This window comes from Oratosquilla oratoria, chromosome 9 (assembly GCF_046742065.1).
Source record: "Oratosquilla oratoria isolate Oo_2021 chromosome 9, ASM4674206v1, whole genome shotgun sequence".
Lineage (NCBI taxonomy): Eukaryota > Metazoa > Arthropoda > Malacostraca > Stomatopoda > Squillidae > Oratosquilla > Oratosquilla oratoria.
The window spans coordinates 71,918,521-71,934,155 of NC_134785.1; the positions used below are offsets into that span (position 1 = coordinate 71,918,521).

Genomic DNA, 15,635 nt, shown 5'->3' on the forward strand with positions numbered 1-15,635 from the left:
ACGATATCACCCCTTCCCGTAAAATACAAGTATATAAATACACACACACACGCACACACACACATATACACACACACGTGAACGTGAACACATATAAGCACACACGACGATATCTCCCCTTCCCGTAAAACACACACACACACATACACACACACACACATATAAGCACACGACGATATCAAGGTCTAGATCTTGCACGTAACGAATGCAAAAGTTGGAGTGCACGCAGCACGCTTATCGTCGATTAACTGTAGTCGTACCTTAATCGCCCCTTGATGCAAGCTAAAAGTATTATTGTTTCGCTACACTCGGCGACAGTGATGTCTTTGCTGAAAGAAAATGTTTCTCACACACATGTGGGAATATAATATTGAGTAATACCAGAGAATGATTTCTCTGGTCACTCGAATTTGATAATATATACAGACGCTCCTCAACTTACGTTTTAGTTACGTTCCGAACGGCCGAACGTAAGTTGAAAATGAACGTAAGTTGTTACTGTACCATACATCCGTAAATTCTATTACCGTATCTTATAAAACACCCCTAAATCATTAATTATACACATAACATTGTAAAATGATAACATTAATTTCAAATAAATTAAATTCAAGCAACATAAATTGAGATGGTGGAGGAGGAGGAGGAGGCAAGGCACGTTCAGTCTGTCGTTTGTGCCATGTAAACAATGGACGCAGCGTCATGCGTAAGTATCGTTTGAACTACGGAGAGCGCGCTAAACTAAAAAATTCACTCAATTTCTTTTTTTTTTTTTACATTTTTTTTTTTTTTTTTTTTTTTTTTTTTTTTTTTTTTTTTTACAGTCAGTTCAAACGTAAAATCGAAAAAACGTAAAACGAATGAACGTAAGTAGAGGAGCGTCTGTACTTGATTTGAAGGGCATAGTTTTTAGAGGGCAGGATAGATAAGATGGGGGATAGGGAGGGAGGGGGGATTTGGGGGTTTAGTGGAAGGAAAGAAGGAAATGGAAGGAAGGAATTTGATAGGTGTGGGGCAAACCCACTTGCTCGGTTGAGAGTGGGAGGACAATGCATGCATTAAAAACAAAAGTTGTTATTATTTGAACGTGAACATATTTATATAAATTATTTGTTTAGATTATTCACTGTTAAATCATGAGATTTTATCTTCTATATATATATATATATATATATATATATATATATATATATATATATATATATATATATATATTGTTTTTATTGTTTAATTTTAATGTTATAATGAAATAGTGGCATTTTATTTAGTTAAATGAGTGAGGTCTAGTAGGCCTGACTACATTATTCTGATACACATATACTCCGAAAATACGATTTTCGCATTTTTTGGTATCTGGAGCAGTAAAATACGAACCTTATTTCTAAAGTGGGTTATTCCTGTCTTACCATTGTATCGAAGTTTCAATAGGCAGACTTCATTCATTTCCCATGTTAAATGTTTTCTACGTTATTAGAAGGCATATCGCATTGTGACCGTTTTTAAGTGTCAGAATGCATCAACTCCATATTGGTAAACATGATTCATCTGTTGAAACTATGATAAATGTATGTTGGAGATGAAGCTTTATGCTCTGAACTTGACGAGTTATGCTATGAAAACAACAAGATTCAACCTAATAGTGTCGGGATGGCAGCAGAAACGTGGCTTTTGATTATGTAAATTTATTGCGCATAAATAGCGACAAGCCTAGTACAATACGTACATAAATACAATACATAGTATGCGTCAAGATCTAAGAATATAAGGTCTAACCACTTCCGACCGAATTTCGAGGGAGTTGGCGCAGCGGGCCCGTGAACGTCACCTGGCTGTTCAAAGTGGGGTTAGCGGGTCCTATAGCTGTCAGTTGAAGCTGGTCCGTCGTTCGAAAATGACGTCGCCTTCGCTCGCACCGCTCCCCGCAATTAGTTATATTCTGACAAATATTATATAAAATATATATATAAATATATATAAAATATTATAGTTCCTGTCTATATATATGAATATATAATATATATGATATATAATATATATATATAAAATATTATAGTTCCTGTCTTCCTTGGCGTTTCACAGTTTTCTTCAGTGTATCACAGAAAGAAAATGGACTCAGCCAAATGACGTCAGAAGCTGCGCAGAAGAATGTAAACGGTCTGACCTGTATATTTAGACCTTGGTATGCGTGACGAGCATATAGTGAAGCTTTCCGGCAATAATATGAGCATGAGAGAGGAGATTGCAAGAGACCACAAGGCAGTGGCGGATCCAGGATAAAAATTTTGGGGGGGCTAACCTGAATTCCTTCCTCTGAGTAATCTGATGTATCAGAAGTCTGAGGTAAACTTAACTTTAATGTTTTTCAGATTTTAGACATATATAATAGAATGTATATTCGTTTTATATTGTTACACGCTTGTGCTAGTCAGTGATAAGGCACTGGCACGCGTATACCTTTGGGTTATTATACAATTGCAAGAGATATCATAAACGAATAAGTAATAGTTTACCTGCTTACTCGAGTAGATGCTTTCACCTCAACGGTTAACTGCAACTGTGCATTGTACTTGTCACCACAATGGTTTCGCCAATTGTTTGATAACTACATTTAATGAAGAAATTACTTAATTAACGACTAGAATAACATCAAGAAGAAAGATACCAATCAAACCTTGGATAACAAATAACTTATTGAAATGCATAAACTTTATCAAAAATACACTGCAACTCTGAACTTAATAAACACAATTTTATCGGATATCGTAATGTTCTCAACTCATCAATTAAATCGGCTCGCAAGCAATACTATCTCAAAAAACTTGAAGAAAATTCATCGTTTCCGAAGAAACTCTGGTCAATACTTCTTGAAGTAATTAATAAAAAGAGAAGTAATAATATTCCCAATTTGTTTATTCACAATAACAGGCAGGTAACTGACAACCATGAGATCGCTGACATGTTTAATAAAATTTTCTGTTCAATTGGTAGTTTATTGGCTGATAAGCTGCCAAATGACCCAGGAAACCCACTTCAATATATAACTCCAGTCTCATCACAATTTAGTCTAATAAAACCATCAACTCACGATATTTGGCGTATTATAAATAATCTTAAAAATAAGTCCAATGGCTATGATTGCCTTAATACAAAGATCCTTAAAATTGCTGCTCCCAAAATTATTCATTTACTCATGCATTTAATAACTTTGTGCTTTCAACAGAGTTGCTTTCCTAATGTCCTAAAAATTGCTGTAGTACACCCGATCCATAAAGATGGGCCCACATCAAACGTATCAAATTTTCGTCCGATTTCGATCCTTCCGGTATTGTCTAAAGTACTTGAAACCGTTATTATCGGCTGAAAGAAACCTGCACAGCGAAGCTATAGCGATAATCCCATACCACACTCCTGGTCATATGGCCATTTCCCGAAGGTTGAGTGTGGTTTGAATTTTCCGCCAAAATCATCGGAAATTTAAAATTCCCGGCTCTGTGCAGGCATGCGCATTGTCGACCCCACCTCCCCCTCCCTATCCCCTCCCTTCTTACCCGGCTAGCTCGAGCCGGACGTCGCGTCACTTAGATCGCGGAAACGGGACCGAGTGGTTAACTCGCTGCCCACATGGGAGCAGGCGGTCCCGTTTCCTGCTGGTTAATCGTCTGTTAGTTTTATCGCTTTCCGCTTGGCTGCTGGTTTGTCTCATTCTTCGACTTTGATTTTATACGAGCACAATCCGTCCCCGTCTTCGAGCCGTCCCTGGTAAACAACCCGGGTCCTCTCGGAGGACAGGGGACGTGTCTTATGGTACAGAGTGTGGCGCCCCCCAGGGTCATCAGGCCTCTCGGCAGCGCCATACCTCCGACCATCATCGGTCCTCTATTGCCTCACGGTTTGTTTCAGGCCCTAGGCGTAGACTTTGACCATATACGATCGCAATACGTCCCCGTCTCCAGGCCGTCCGTGGTAAGAACCCGGGCCTCTTTGAAGACAGGGGGACGTGTCTTATGGTACGGAGTGTGGCGCCCCCCAGGGTCATCAGGCCTCTCGGCAGCGCCATACCTCTGACCATCATCGGTCCTCTATTGCCTCACGGTTTGTATCAGGCCCTAGGCGTAGACTTTGACCATATACGATCGCAATACGTCCCCGTCTCCAGGCCGTCCGTGGTAAGAACCCGGGCCTCTTTGAAGACAGGGGACGTGTCTTATGGTACGGAGTGTGGCGCCCCCCAGGGTCATCAGGCCTCTCGGCAGCCCCAAACCTCCGGTCATCAATGGTCCTCTAACAGCCTCATAGCTTGCTTCGTCAGGCCCTAGGCGTAGACTTTGACCTTATACGATCGTAATCCGTTCCCCATACGTCTTCGGGTCGTCCGCGGTAAGAACCCGGGCCTCTCGGAAGAGAGGGGGACGTGTCCTATGGTACGGAGGGGGTGCCCCCGAGGGTCATCAGGCCTCTCGGCAGCCCCATACATCCGACCAATAATGGTCCTCTAACGCCTTAATGGCTCCCTTTGTGAGGCCCTAGGCGTAGACTTTGACCTTTTCCACTCGTAATCCGTTCCCCATACGTCTTCGAGTCGTACGTGGTAAGAATCCGGGCCTCTCGGAGGACAAGGGGACGTGTCCTATGATACGGAGGGTGACGCCCCGAGGGTCATCAGGCCTCGGCAGCCCCATACCTTCGACCAATAATGGTCCTTTAACGCCTTATAACTTTCTTTGTCAGGCCCTAGGCGTAGACTTTGACCTTTTCCACTCGTACTCCGTTCCCCATACGTCCTCAAGTCGTCCGTGGTAAGAACCCGGGCCTCTTGGAGGACAAGGGGACGTGTCTTATGATACGGAGGGTGGCTCCCCGAGGATCATCAGGCCTCGGCAGCCCCATACCTCCGAGCTTCAATGGTCTTCTAACGCCTCACGGCACCACCCTCCTTCCAGGTTTCTTAAAAAAAAAAAAAAAAAAAAAACACCACCCAGCCCTTCTCATGAGCCACAGCCAACCTCTTATCAACTTCACTTGGCTTGAGTTTAAAGATGACTTACCTGATGTTCCACCCCCAAGTAAAACACAAAAGAACTTTAGACTTAGGGAGTCTAGTGTTAGTTAAAATGAGTATAAATTAGTTCAAAGAAACTACAATCGTTTAGTGTAATGAGAAGAGGAAAATCAGTTTTAAATAGTACAGTTTAAGTTGGCGCAAAGTGCTAGGTATTACATAAATAAAATGCCTTGACCTTGGAGAAAAAAAAAAAAAAAAAACAGGTCGAAATGGACATGACTTCTCCTATTCAACTTAAGCTAATCTATAGTCATGATGGTCAAGAACTTTACCATGTAGAAATAAATTACAACGCTCACTGTGACTCAGGTCGAAATGACCATGACTTTTCCTATTCAACTTGAGCTAATCTACAGTCATGATGGTCGAGAATTTTACCATGTTAAAATTAATTTCGACGCTCACCGTGACTCAGGTGGAAATGGACATGACTTTTCCTATTCAACTTGAGCTAATCTACAGTCATGATGGTCGAGAATTTTACCATGTTAAAATTGATTTCGACGCTCACTGTGACTTAGGTCGAAATGACCATGACTTTTCCTATTCAACTTAAGCTAATCTGTAGTCATGATGGTCAAGAATTTTACCATGTTAAACTAATTCAACGCCCACTGTGACTCAGGTCAACATGAACATGACTTTTCCTATTCAACTTAATTTAATCTACAGTCATGATGGTCGAGAATTTTACCATGTTAAAATTAATTTCGACGCTCACTGTGACTTAGGTCGAAATGAACATGACTTTTCCTATTCAACTTAATTTAATCTACAGTCATGATGGTCCAGAATTTTACCATGTCAAAATTTATTTCAACGCTCACTGTGACTCAGTGATGTCACGGTATGATAAGATGACGTCATTGTGATAAATTGACGTCACCATGTAGTCCTATGACGTCAATTTGTGTCCCTGTGACGTCACGAGACGATCCTATGGCGCCATGATCAATCCGGTGACGTCACAGTATAATCACATGATGTCCCTAGGTATTAAACATATAGAAGTCCGCTTGTGGGTGATGAGACGTCACAAATTGCCATAGCACACTATTGGAAGAAGACGCTCGCCACGGGCTTCGAGAACTTCCCGCGGGAAGACTTGGGGTGAGTTGGATACATACCGAGGGTCCAGGCGCGTCTTCGTGGGAGACGCTCAGGGAACGTCTTCACCCAGGACGAAGCCTCTTGACTAACGCCCACGGACGAGGTCGCTCGGAAACGAACTTGGCCTCGCATACTCCCTTTCGGTTTCTCGCTTACCCCGAGGATCTTCACGAAACTAGTGAGAGTGGTAGGCGTACGTTGGACGGAAGCAAGCGTCTCCACACTCATGTTCCTAGACGGCTAGTTGATGCATTTGCCCACCGAGGAGGGTGCATCGGCCGACATCTCAGTGGCTCTGAGTGTGTTGGCGGACGTGGAGTTCGGGGTGGACTGGGACGGGTCTGCCCTTGCTCCCACACAGAGACTTTATTGGCTCGGGATTGAGTGGGACACAGTCAGCGTCCTTCGGGTGCTCCCCTGCGCCAAAAGAGCGTGCTTCTCTCACACGTCCTCCCTCCTTCGGTGGCGGGGGGGGGGGGGGGCCTCAACTTCGCGACCCCGGCCCTTCCACTGAGCCGCTTGGGGCGCCGACGGCTGGTACGGGAGGTCGACAGGAGCATACTGCTTCTCCCGCGTGACCTGCCCGGGCCGATACCCTCAGCACTCCACAGGTTGTTGCGTCCCTGGCTTCGGTCGGGGGCCCTACGCCGGTCGCTGGAGTTTCTCCGCACCCACTCTGTGGAGCGGGTGCGGGACCTAGGGACTGGACATCGACGACTCCCTTGGGGACACGGTGTCTCTACCACTCGGTCGCCCCTGTCCCATGTGTCGCCAAGGAAACGGCTCCACCCCTCTCATCTCAAAAAAGTGGAGGGGGCAAAGGGCGACCGAGGAGTGGGGAGGGGCCAGGAACCGTTGAACAGGATACAAATTTCGTATAATTTACGCATTGTGTGAACAGTGCAATGTTGTGCATGTCACATTCTTCGGCGTGGGTACTTGACGTTTCTGTCTCCCCTCTACTGAGTGATAAAATGAATAAGTCTCCCATAGGAAAGACACACGTAATAACGGTTTGATTCAGGCTTCACCTCTCCTCCCACCTGTCCTCGTCTCATGCATAGCTTCGCTGTGCAGGTTTCTTTCAGCCGATAATATTTCTTTGTCGCGGCTCGTGCCGCTTAAATTCTTCTTATCGGCTTAAGAAACCTGCACAGATTTAGGGTCCCTCCCTCCTCCCACAGGCGAAGCCTTCATTTCTCATTGAAGTGACGCGACGTCCGGCTCGAGCTAGCCGGGTAAGAAGGGAGGGGATAGGGAGGGGGAGGTGGGGTCGACAATGCGCATGCCTGCACAGAGCCGGGAATTTTAAATTTCCGATGATTTTGGCGGAAAATTCAAACCACACTCAACCTTCGGGAAATGGCCATATGACCAGGAGTGTGGTATGGGATTATCGCTATAGCTTCGCTGTGCAGGTTTCTTAAGCCGATAAGAAGAATTTAAGCGGCACGAGCCGCGACAAAGAAATATTCTTGAGCAAATGGTAGATTACCTTGAGTACCATGGGATCATTTTCGATAATCAATTTGGATTCCGTGAAAAACACTCAACATATATGCCTGTTGCTCTCTTACATGAATATATTGCAACTCAACTATTTAATAAAAAATATGTACCGCAGTATTTCTAGACATTAAAAAGGCTTTTGACACAGTTGTATTCTATTGATGAAAATGGCTGAGTACGGAATAAGAGACTTTGAACTTCAGATGTTTCAGTCATATTTATCTAATCGTAATCAAGTTGTCTAATTTAACGGTGTTAAATCGAGATTAATGGGTGTAAGTATGGGGGTACCTCAAGGTAGTATTCTAGGTCCTATTTTGTTATTGATTTACATTAACGATATCTATAAAGCCTGCGGTATTCCTGAATACTTACTGTTTGCAGATGATGCTTCTTGATTGATTGCTTCAACTTGATTGCTTCAACAACACAAAACAATCATATAGGTGACAATACAGGTATGTTAAACGGCCAACGAACGTGGTATATCTCCTTTCTATCCCTTTTCAGCGCAACTGAGACACAACCCTGGCAACCCTACAACACGCGCAATACAAAAACAAATAAATGGAATTAAACAAATGCCAAACACAGCACAATTCCGCCCAAATACCGCACACATGCTGTCAGTTTATTTAACCCCCGGACCTGGCAAAACATCAGAAAGTACTAAAATCGATTAAATGACATCCTTACAATGATTCATGGAAGAACAAATTTGGGGGTGGCTTCAGCCCCCTCAGCCCCCCCCCCCTGGATCCGCGCCTGCCACAAGGCCCACTCTAGGCAGTTCCATTACATCCTGCTAGGGGGAATATATTGTTAATCAAGGTGAGGTAAGCTTTAGCATCCACCCAAGTGTGGTTGTCGAATTAGGACAGTGTCTAGATTATTGTCAGTTAACTGTGATTTTAATTTGTTTGTTAGGTAATAATCCTGAAACGGCATGGATGGAATTATATGGAATTTTAATAATTGATTTGTCCCAGACAAATTTAGCGCTGGAATTTTATGTTCTATAATAAATGACTTTGGCTTTTATTGAGGGCTTTTGTCAAAAACCAGTCCGGGTAACCTACTCTTAGTCGGTGAGTACATACCTGGCTGGGAGTAGTATCATGACCCCCCCCCCCCCCTACACACACACACACTCACCGAAGACCTCCGAAGGGAAACACGTAGGAGGTATCTGCAATGATGTCGGGCCCTTTTATATGGTGGATATCTAGATGGTACTCTTTTTAAGGTTAGAGCCCAACGAAGAATCTTCTTATTCTGCAGCTTGGCTTTCTGAATGAAAGCCAGAGGATTATGGTCAGTGAATATCTTGATGGGCACTGCTGATGATTGGAGATAACACCGGAACCTCTTGACTGCCAGGGCAAGGGATAGGGTTTCCTTCTCTACAATAGTCCGTACACATACGGTATGAATCATCTGCCTTTGGTACTAAAATGCAGGATGAAGCCCAAGGGGAAAGACTAAGTTCTGCCAAACTATGATCTAGGAGGTACTGGACTTCTTTTCTAAGGGTTTCACTCTTTTCGGGGTTTAGGGGATATGGACGTTGTCTAATGGGATCTTGATTTAGGTCTTTTAACTGAATGTCATATTGGGAAACATTGCAAAACCTGGGTGGTCCAGGGTAATTTCTGGAAACCGTTTTATGACACTGATTAATTGAGTTTTTGACTTGAGTGAAGACCAGAGAGATACTCATCCAGGTAGTGCACTGTTTCTCTATTGGAGAAGGCACTGTTGGGCAAGGGAAAATTTGTAGTTGGGGTACCTTTGTCCTCCGGAAATGTTACAGTACTTGGTACCCTCCTCTGGTGATCTGGAAAGGTAACGTTTGATAAGATTTTCGTGTACCAGCTACTGTTTTTTCTATCTGTCAGGAGTTTCAATTATGTAATTTAAAAGTCCTTGTTGCTCTAGGATCTTATATGGCCCAAAGAATTTCTTATGAAAAGGGTTAGTTGATATAGGGAGAAAGGCTAACAGCATATCTCCTACCTTGAAAGTTCTTTTTGAGGTTCTATCATATTCCAACTTACTCCTTTTCTGGAATTGGGAAAATGGGCTTTGGACAGATCTCACCTCCTGTAATTTACTTCTTAAACTCTGGATATAAGTATGAACATTCGTTTTCTCCTGATTAGATTTGAACCATTGTTCTTTGAACAAGGTCAAGGGTCCCCTTAAATATTGCCCGTATAATAATTAAAAGGGTGAGAACCCCATGGTTTCATGGTTAGCTTCTCTGATGGAGAAGAGAATCCAATCGAGATTTGAGTCCCAACTGGACCCTGTATCCAGGCAATATTTGCGCAGCATGGCTTTCAACGACTGATGGTACTTTTCCACACAACCCTGAGGTAAGCGGAGGATGTAACATGTTCTATCCCTAACTCCGTAAGGACCTGGTTGAAAAGAGAACTGGTAAAATTAGTTCCTTGATCAGATTGAATTTGTCGAGGGATTCCTTTAGATGTGAACATTGACAGTAGGGGTTTAATGATGGATTGAGCTGAAATTGACTTAAGAGGAAATGCCTCTGGGTAACGGGTAGCCACATCAACAACAGTTAACATGTATTCATTACCCTTCTTTGATTTAGGTAATGGTCCCACGCAATCTATTACTATTTTATCAAAGGGTTCCTCACTGATGGGAATGGGCTTAAGTGGGGCTTTAGGATTTTTTTTATTTGGCTAACCCACCGCCTGACAGACGTGACATGTCCTGATGAAATTAGCGATGTCTTTTCGCATTCCCGGCCAGAAGTGCCTCGAGGTATGTTTTCCTCACTCCTAAGTGTCCTGCGAAACCAACATGAGCTAATTCTAATACACTACTTCTGACTGAGCAAGGAAGTACAATTTGGTGTTCTTCTGCCCAGGTCTGTACACTATCAAGGTTCTATCTTGAAAATAGAAGCAAGGGATGGTGTCTATGTCTGCTTTGGTTGTGGCTATGTGTAGTAAGTAGGAGAGTGTATCATCTTTTTGCTGAGCCTGGACAAGTTCATCCTTGGTTAGGGTCTTATTGATTAAATCCTCCTTACCAAAGAACGGAGGAGAGGTGGTCAGAGACTTGAGTAAAGGTGAGGAAATTTAAGGTGGAGAAGAAGACAGCTTACTGAAGAATACAGAGTCGGTCGAAACGTATAAACAATAAAGAAGTTCCAGCCCATCTTCGCTTGTTCTTCCTCCACCCACACTCTCATCTGTCTAATCCATTCATCCAATATGGATGTATGTATATTTTTGATTGAAGTTCACAGCAGCTTCTGCGTTCACGACTTTTTTGCTGAGTAGTTCTACATCTCTGACAATGGAACGATGAGCCATGGGTAGGTTCCATAGAAGTTGTCCGAAAGACATAGAAAGTTCTTGTAGACGAAGAACACTATTGTAACAAGCTTTCGACCTACATGGGTCATCTTCAGGTTCTGGTACAGGCAAAGAAGGGAATAGTTTATATACAGAACTAAGATACAGAATGGGAGAAAAGGAGGAACGTGATTGGTCGAGGCTGGCCAATAGGGATCTAGGCATTGATCTGGGATCCCGTTTGCGAAACTGCCTGAGCCGTACGTCGTTTGTCTTCTTCCCAAACTATTTTATAACTATGGTGAAAGTTTCTGAGGCTAGGAATTATGTACATGTCTGGTTTGGGAGTTGAGGGAAGGGTTTTTGTTTTTTATATAAAGGGCTTCCAATATACGGAGTCAGGAGTTGTCTCTTTCGGTTTGTAGGATGGAAATTCCTTCGACTAGCATTTCTCTAGTTAGACTAACCCCGTGAACCTCTTCTGAGTGCTTCTTCGGAGCTCCGTTTGACAGGTGGAGTGTAAGGTGCCTAGAGAGCTTCGTAGTGGTTCTTTCAATGTATGTAGAAGGAAGGGCTGCACAGTTCCCTGAAAAGCATTTATATTCATGCACTAGATGGTTACGTTGAAGCTCTGGAGTGTCAGTTTTGAGGCTGTTTGTAAGGAGGAGGTGATGTGTTTTCTTGTTTTTGTAGAAGATTGTGAGGTGCCTGTCGTCCTTGTTGGTGGTTTCTATACATTTGGAAATTATATTCTTAAGGGCTTTTTCGTCTTGTTTGTATTGGTTGTTCATGTATGCACGGTAGTACAGACGGAAATGTCCTGTAGTTGCTGCAATATTTTCTTGTTTGTTGTACCATCTGTCAAGCTGGATATTAATGGCTTTGGAGACTTCGGTGTTAGAATATCCATTATTCACGAGGACCTGGGTGGCTCGTTCTAATTCTTCATGGACGGTCTGCCAGCTACTGCGATGTGTGAGTGCTCTCCGTACATACGTGTGCGTGTGTGTGTGTGTGTGTATACATACAGGGCACTTGTATATATATGTGTATACATATATATACATATATAAACATTATATATATATATATATATATATATATATATATATATATATATATTGTCACGATACTACCCCTAGCCAGGTGACACGATATCCCATCCGGGTGTCAAGACACCCAATCACTTAAATGGATAACTGAATTGGTTCTTACACGTATCCTTGTACCGTACCTACATTGAAACATGAAAGGGCATCCAAATTCGATAAATCTTCACTTTCGTGGTGGAAAATATAACTGCGACAATGAAAAGTTCGTTTGCTATCAGACACTTCTAAGATCATGCTACTTTGATAAAACCAAGACTATAAAATGCTAGAAACGTGCATTTTAGTGTTCTAACTTCTAAGTTATATTTTCATATGTAAAATAACAAAAAAACAAAGAAATCCAAAACCTCAGTTGACTCTTAACCTACACTCCCTGGAAATGTGCAGAGTACGGGGAGATATATTAGAGGTGCTCAAGTGGATGAAAGGGTTTCACAAGGGTGACGCAAGCAGTCATCATATTAAGACAACAGGGAAGGACTCGCAGTGATGGATTTAAATTGGATATATTTAGATTTAATAAGGAAATAGGCAAAAACTGGTTTACTTATAGAGTGGTCAACGAATGGAATAGACTTAGTAACCATGTAGCGAGTGCTGAAACTATAATTTATTTCAAGAAATGGTTAGACAACTTTATGGATGGGGATGACGGGTGGTCATGGACATGAAACTGCCTAGGGCAGACTTTATGGTCTCTTGCAGTCCCCTTCATTCTTGATGTTCTTAAATAACGCCCGCCGGGCAATGCTTGACCGTGTGGACTTAGCATATATTAGAATTTGTGGAATAGAAAGGGAGGAAATATATAAAGGAGTTAATAAATATACTAAAGATGGATAAAAAAAAAACATTTCAATCAAACCTGAAGTACATGAAACTGGATAAAATTAGCAACGTTCGTTGGAACACGTCTACCTCTCCTTTTCTCTAATGTGATTTACCTAAATTCAAATTCGTGTACAGTTCCTACTCAATATCCTTAATTTCAAATTATCTTGTTTAGATTTGAATTTATGTATTGTTCCAGCATGGGCTACATTCCCTTCTAAGCCGCATGTGCAAGGGGAATGGGAATGACAATTGAAAATTAAGTTTAAATTGCAAAGCGCAATTAATGAGATGATCAATAAGGGACGAAGACTGACCGACAAAATCAAGAAGGGACTGTAGTAGTTTTAGTTCGGAACAACGGCAGGACAAATGAAAATCAACACAAAATATCTAATCTCTTTCTTTTGGTAATTAGCCACAAGGTGCGACACTAGAAGTGTCACATGAGAAATATAGGTGAAGCTCGGACTAAGGCCACAGCTTAGTGGAGCTTATGGTTGTAGCTGGACATGGAGCCTAACGTCAGCGAGGCGGTAGCAGATGATGACGGCGAGGCTCGATGGGACGGCTAGAAGATTGGTCGAGGAAATGTTGTTGTGTGTGCGGGTCGGTACTGTTCTGCCCATCTCGGCGAAACGCCGACCTTTTAAGGGAGGCTGGCGGGAACGTGAGGAGCTTTCCAAGTTCCTGATTGGCTGACCGCTGGCTGGTCGGGACGTCCTTGCGACTTACGCTTGCCAACTATGTGTGTGATGGGTCGTGGGATGCGTCACGTCACTACATCACTCCCCCCGCTCTTCGAAAGCGGGCGTCGAGGAGGATATGGAGCGACGCGCGCGACGTACTTGAACCGGTCTGGCCTTCGGATCAATCGCCCCGAACGAGTGGTTATGCCGTCAGGGGGCATGTCTGGCGAGGAGGGCCTTGATGGAGGGGGGCTCGAGTGCAGGGTGGTGTTGTCGAGGTTGGAGGCCTGGTGATGGGAGGTCGGTTGAGTATGGAGCTGTGGAGACATAAGGTTGGGTGAGAATTGTTGCATTGCATGGTCGAGCGGGGGCGTGGGGTCGGGAGGATCTTGGGGGGTGCCGGGAACAGTTGTAGAAGGGTGTGGTTGTGCGATAGGAGAAGGATAAGGGTTCGCCGTCGCGTACACGTGATCTGAGTTTGGGGGGGTTGCTGCAGGTGCTGTGGTGGTGGGGAGTTAGGGGCAGGAGGGGAGTATTGGTTTGGAGGGGAGATTTTTTCGGGGGGTGGGGAATGACTTGGTTCGGTGGTGAGGATGGGGTTAGGACCATGTTGTAAGAGGTATTGTAGTGGCCCTGGAGGTTTGGTAGGGGGAGTGGTGGGGAGGTGGGCCGGCTTGAGCCTGTCGATGGAGACGCGATCCGGTTTGGCATCTCGGTTGATCACGAAGTGCTTTGTTGATCTGGTGAGGACTCGGAAGGGGCCATCGTATAGGCGTTGAAGAGAAGTTCGTTTGGAGTCTCGCCTGAGGAAGACGTAGTCACTTGTAGGCAGGGCCGGGGGAAGGTGCTCCGGTTGAGGTTGTGGTGGGCGAGGGGGGGTTGGACGGGTGTTGGCGAATGTCTCCTTGATAAGTTGGAGGAGGGCGTGACGGTCAGGATCGCCGACGGCAGGCGTGGCAATTTCCCCAGGGAGGCGAAGGTTCTCAGCGTAAAGTAGCTGAGATGGGGAAATGTCGTTGTCGACCTTTGGTGTGACGCGGATCGTGAGAAGCACCAGGGGATGGGCGTCGACCCAGTCGCATGAAGGTTGTGCCTTAAGCGACTCCTTCAGTTGGCGGTGGAACCGTTCCACGAGTCCATTGGCTTGGGGGTGGTAAGCGGTAGTCCGGTTGCGTTTGGTGCCAAGGAACCTGAGGAGGCTGGACCATAGGTCAGATTCGAACTGAGGGCCCCTATCGGTGACAATGATGTGAGGTGCGCCGAATCTGGATACCCAACCGGAGAGGAAAGCACGGGCGGTCTTCTCGGCGGATATATCCGGAAGGGGGATCGCTTCTGGCCACCTGGTGTACCTGTCGATACACGTAAGGAGGTAACGCATGCCACGAGAAGGCGGAAGGGGGCCCACAATGTCCACATGGACTGACTGGAAACGTGCCGTGGGTGTAGGAAAACGCTGGAGTGGTGCGTGGACCTGGCGCGTAACCTTGGCCGTCTGGCAGGGGAGGCAGGTCCGGGTCCATTGTCTGGCATCCTTGTTGATGCCTGGCCAGACGACTCGATCCGTGATGAGGCGTTGTGTCGCGCGGATGCCCGGATGACTGTGGTCATGGAAGGAGGAGAAGACGTCCTTACGGTGGCAGGCGGGGATGTATGGGCGGGGTTTGCCTGTGGAGACGTCACACCACAATGGTACGGGGTTGTTAGGAAGCTGTCTTAGCTGTAAGGATGAGGTGTCGTGCATACGTAGGAGGCGGAGTTCACTGTCGTTATTCTGAGATGCGGCGATGCGTGAGTAGTCTATGTTGTGGTCAGGGAGGATGCTGGAAGTGATTCTAGACAAGGCGTCGGCCACCTGGTTATCCTCTCCCTTGATATACTCAATTCGAGTATCAAATTGGGAGAGGAATGACAGCTGCCGGGAGACTCTTGGGGAGTGATGGTCGGAGACCCTGTCTAGGGCATGGGCGAGTGGCTTGTGGTCTGT

General features: G+C 44.7%; 1 protein-coding gene across 1 annotated transcript in view; it reads right to left on the bottom strand.

The window, feature by feature from the left end:
* The window catches only part of LOC143028568 (zinc finger CCHC-type and RNA-binding motif-containing protein 1-like), a 478,714-nt gene extending 477,949 nt beyond the window's left edge, over nt 1-765 (bottom strand). Inside the window, exon 1 of the mRNA XM_076190871.1 lies at nt 443-765. The gene's annotated coding sequence lies outside the window, so the exon portion shown is untranslated. The remainder of the gene's footprint in view (nt 1-442) is intronic.
* Between the last annotated feature and the right edge of the window lie 14,870 nt (nt 766-15,635).